We start from the raw sequence: 5,445 nt of genomic DNA on the forward strand, positions 1-5,445 counted from the left end.
GTAGTTTTGTGCTTTAAGAACTCTGATGCCACAGTGGTTTAGCGCTTACCTATTAACTGAAAGGTTCAAACTCCCTCCTGCAGTTGCTCCATGGGAGAAAGATGCAGCATGTCTGCTTCGATAATGATTTTAACCTTGAAAATCCTATGGGACAATTCTATTCTGTTTATTATAGAGATTGCACGAGTCGAAATAGGCTTAATGGCACATAATAGCAACAGCAGTTTAGTATTTAACCCAGGGACTCCTTTAGGGGAAACAAATTAGAAGTTTAACTGCACCAACCAAAAATGTATTCCCAACAAACGTAGTGGAGGGTGAGGTAGTATATGCATGTGTGCATGGCCTTTATGAAGCACTTTCTGTAGGACAGATGCTACTCATTTTCTTGGCTTCATAGGTATCATGCCAGTATGCATTCATTGGGGCTCATGCTGTCTATGCCTGTGAATTCTGTGACTAATTTTAAATTTGTGTTCACATTTTGTTTGTGAACTTCTGTGAGTTCCATCTAGAACATGAGACAGAGACTGTTCAGCAAAACTGCTTTGCGACGGAAAGTTTGAACAAAGAAACAACTTATTCACTGAGTTAGCCCTACCTAGGTACTTATACATATACATTCTGGGCTTGGAAAATATGTAATCTACTTAATAACAACTTTATGGAAGACATTTTCAGGAACATATTTGTCCCAAACTATTCAAGTAGAAAGGTTTATGTCCATTTTTGTGGGGAGGGCCCTGATGGGAAGTTTTTATATTAGTCTATTAGTGCCTTATAACAGGGAGAAAGAAAAAATGTTCAGGTAATTTCTTCAAAGAATCTTGGTTCCTGGAGAAAAAAAGTCCCCTTTTATCAAATTATCATAATAATTCTCCCAGATCCATGAGGTGCTCAGAGAGTCACAATAAAAAAGAAAACAATAAAATGTTCCATACAAGTACAGTATATTATTATTATTGTCATCAAAGTTTTCTTGATTTACTGTTATTTGTCCTCAAACAACTAGCACTATTTGTGCTGTTTCTCCAAATTATATTAAAATATAGACTAAGTTCTGCACATACAATGCAAGTAGTTAATGTGGTTAGCTGCTAACCAAAACGTTAGTGGTTTAAGTCCATTCAGATGCAACTAGGAAAAAAAGGTTTGCTGTTCTACTTATTAAAAGCCATTCATTGAAAAACATGTGGAATACAGTTCTGCTCTTACACACATTCCTGTGGAGCACTATTCTACTCTTACATACATGGAGTGGCCACGGGTCAGTGTTGAATCAACAGTAACTGTTTTTTGTTTTTATTTTAGTTTTTGGGTTGCTTCTTACTCACAGTAGCAACCTGAAATATTTGACTAAACAGTTATGACTTCTATTGCAACATAGATGTTACTTTAAGCTGTATTTGCAAAGATTCACTGGGGTATTAATGTTTTTCCTAGCCCCTCTTCACCACTAAATCTAGCATGGTGGTGGCGATGGTAGTGAACCATCAAGTTGGTTCCAACTCATAGCAACGCTATATAGAATTTATGAGGCTATAAATCTTTTGGGGAGCAGAAAGCCTCAGCTTTAATAAACCCGTTTAGAAAATGATGAACAGAAAATTCTGTTGCCTTTAATCATTGCCTTTAATCAGTCTGCCAACAAATATAAATGCCCACTTTCAGGGCCTAAATAGCTGTCAACCTACAGAAACACGGAGTCCTAATAAAAATTCTGACCTTCCCTGCATTCCTCAACATTGTAATAGGTGATGATAAGTTTCTGAGTCCTTAGATGACATAAATTGTTTACTTACAGTTCTTCCACCAACAGTTTAACAGTGTTCTACAAAGTTACATAAAGTGGTTTGCAAGCCTGTTGTCAAAAAAATAAAATTCAGTGTACTGGAAATCTGTTAACATGTTGTTAGAAGTTTCCAAGCAAGGACATTGCTAAGCATATATCATATTAATGTAGTTTAGCTCAGTGTGGCAATGTTCCCTAGTAGAGAAATATGGGGTTCTTAAAAGGTTTAAGCAAATAATACAGAGGATGTTTGAAACGTTTACAAGTCATGAATTAGACTTTCTCTTCTTATAGCTTAATAATCAAAAAATGCATTCTATTTCTAATTATGGAAGAAATCCTGGTTTCACAGTGGTTGAACACTTGGCTACTGACCACATGCCATTCTGCAGCAGAAAGCCGTGGTAATCTACCTCTGTAGAGATTTACAGCTTGGGAAACCCTGAAGTTCAGAGTTACTTAGTCCTATAAGGTTGCTATGAATTGGAAATGGTTTGATAGGAATGGATCATTCTAAAGTACAGAGTAATTTTCATGATGACTTCCAGTGGGTTAGACACTTTTTTTGAAGTCAAGAAAACAATGTTGTAAGTTTTTGTTGTTGTTGTTAAGTGTTATTGGGTTGGTTCCGATTCATAGGATCTCCAAGGAGCAGCTGGTGGGTTTGAATTGTGTTTGCAGTACAGAGCTGATCCTATAGCATCCCACCAGGAATTCATAATATAAGCAGTATCACTATTTTATGAACGTTCAATAGGAAGTTTTTAAGCCAAGTTAAGAGCTGGAATGTGATTACTTGTTCACTTTATTAAAAAACCTAACTCATTGCCACAGAGTCTGTTAATCAGAAGAGGTTAATAAGAGTCAATTAAGGATTAGATGCTTATGAGAAATTTAACAGTGTGATTCTGGGGGCAGAGGGTGGGGAATAAGACTTTCTTTGTAACTGTGGTATAGAGACATAAATAGTAATCATGTCCCAGGCTCCATAGAATAAACTAACCAGATACCAGAGTTAAGAAGCAATTATCTATGCAGTGCTATATTTCTCAATTAGTACTTCTTGGTGAGTTTATGACTTTCTCCAAAGGTATCCATCATCAGACACACTAGGAAAGCAGGTTCCTTGACTGGATGGACCATTGGCCAGTTCTAGTGAGTAAATTGCATTTGAAGTGTACAGAATTCTCCAGATTTCAAAATCCAACACAGTTTCCTCTAGGTTCTGGAGATGAATACAATTCTTTGACCAAAGGAAATAGATTTACATTGCTGAAAAAGGAACACATTCTCTGGAGTCAAAGGAGAAAAAGATTTTATGGTCTTGAGGAGGGTATGAGTATTCTCACTTTCTCTACTGGTGATTTTAAGGAACTGTTTCACATTTTGTCCCTAGAGAGTTTGTTTGTGTTGTTGCTAGTTCATTTCAGATCACATTTACTTTAAAAAATGATTTGAATTATTTTTTGGGTGGGAGGTGTTGAATATACAAATTCAAATACTTGGCCAAGATTCTGAAACTTCAGAGAAAATAAATTCCTTCCAATAAGATTGCTAAATAAGCCACAACTCTGATTTATTGTCTACTAAACATTAGAGAATTGTGTAATATTTATTAGGGAAAATGAGTCAATGAGGGGAAACTGAAATGTTGACTCGAAGATGTTCATATTAAACTCTAATAGTTCTCCATCAAGCAGCCATGCATTATCCAGTGATTAAGACAGAAACTTAAAAGTAGGAATTGCTTGCATCCCAATTCAGTACAGATACATTAACTGTACTCCATAGTTAGTATAAGGTGCCCTAGGGGCACAGTGGGTAAAGAACTTGACTGCTAAATGGAAAGTCAGCAGTCTGAAACCTCTAGGAGCTCCCTGAGAGAAGGGTAATAATCTTAGAAAGTCTCTGGGGCAGTTCTACTCTATCCCATAGGGTTGCCACGAGCCAGAATTTACATGACAGCAAAGAGTGTGATCTGGTTGGTTATATGACTGGTACAGCCATTGGACATGAGTAGAAGGAAATAAGAGCACAATGGTAAGTAATGAAAGGGTACAGGTAAAAAAAGAATGTTGTAGAAGACTGGCCATAAATGTTGTTCCAGTGACCTGTTATTCTATCAAATAAGGAACAAAATAGTCATATTTTGGGACCACAATAACTGCTAACCACAAGGTCACCAGTTCAAACCAACCAGCTTCTCCTCAGAGACCCTACACAGGGTCTGTATGAGTCGGAACCTACTCAATGGCACTTAACAACAACAACTTTAGATCTGAAGTTGGATTTGATCTGCAACATTCCCTCATTTGATAGTCACTCAGCCTTACTCTTATTTATGTTTTGGAATAGTCATCTATTATTTAGCAATACCTTTTTGTGTGTGTTTTCAAGGAATTACCTACATGTATAAATATATACATATATAGTTATTGTTAAGTGCTGTCGAGTTGGTTTCAACTCATAGTGAACCAGTATAGGGTTTCCAAGGCCTTAAATCTTTGCAGGAACAGAAAGCCACATCTTTCTCCCCCAGTGAGCAGAAGGTGGGTTTAAAGCACTGACCCTGTGGTGCTCAGTTCAGTGCTTATTGTGTGGCATTACCGCACTCCATACAAACATATATGTACACACATATACATGTCTATTGGAAGTTCTGTTGTGGCGCTGTGGGTTAATGTGCTGGACTACAAAATCAGCCTGATCTCCAAGGTCAGTGGTTAAAGCTCAACAGCCACTCCTCAAAAACAGTCGCTATTGGTCACAACCGAGTTGATGACACTTAACAATAACAACAAAAACATATGCATATTAAATATGAATTGCATCACAATGTAAAGAAAACAAAAATCCTCACAACTGGCCCAGGAGACATCAAGGCAAGTGGTCAGGTCCCCTCAGAGCAAACCCCCTTCGAAGACTAAGACTCAATGAGAATACACGCTCTGATTGGTGACCACATTCCTCACCAAATAAAGGGAAGTGAGGGAAAAACAGCAATGAATATGTGAGCTAAGCCCTACAATACTCAATAGACTCCTGCGAACCCAGGTGGAGACCTGGTTGGCCAGCAGTGTGGCAAGACCTGGGGACTCTTCGGCCCAGCATCAGTGACATGGCCACAGAGGACTAGAGTGGAGAGTGAAGCATCCAGCTAATAAGAAGAGATGGCATAAGCATAAGAACATCCACACTTGCAGATAATACCCACTTGACCTGGCTTCGATGACTGGATGATCAGAGCTCAACTAGAAGGAGAAAGCAGAGGAAAAAAAGAACAACCTGATACAATTTGATGAATTTGACCTATACCTATGGGTGCGGTAGCTCAAGGGAGGGAACACATCTTTGCAGCAAGGATCATTCCCACCCCCTCCATAAACAGAGTAGACAGGGATGGACAACTTAGACATTGGCTACCCAAAGTGGGAGAGCTATGGAGGCAAGAAGTGACTGGCTTACAAGCCTTCAAGAGGGAACCTAGATCTACAGGGTGTAGAGGAAAGTAGAATCTCTGCTGAGTAGTATCCAATCTGTCTAGACGGGGATGATGAAAGGAAAAGCAGATAGGTCTCTTGTGATACAATAGTGAATAATTGTTATCAGGACTGATTGTGAGGGTTGGAAATGTGAAGGTAGACATTTTGTAG

This window comes from Chrysochloris asiatica, unplaced genomic scaffold (genome assembly GCF_000296735.1).
Source record: "Chrysochloris asiatica unplaced genomic scaffold, ChrAsi1.0 scaffold00025, whole genome shotgun sequence".
Classification (NCBI taxonomy): domain Eukaryota; kingdom Metazoa; phylum Chordata; class Mammalia; order Afrosoricida; family Chrysochloridae; genus Chrysochloris; species Chrysochloris asiatica.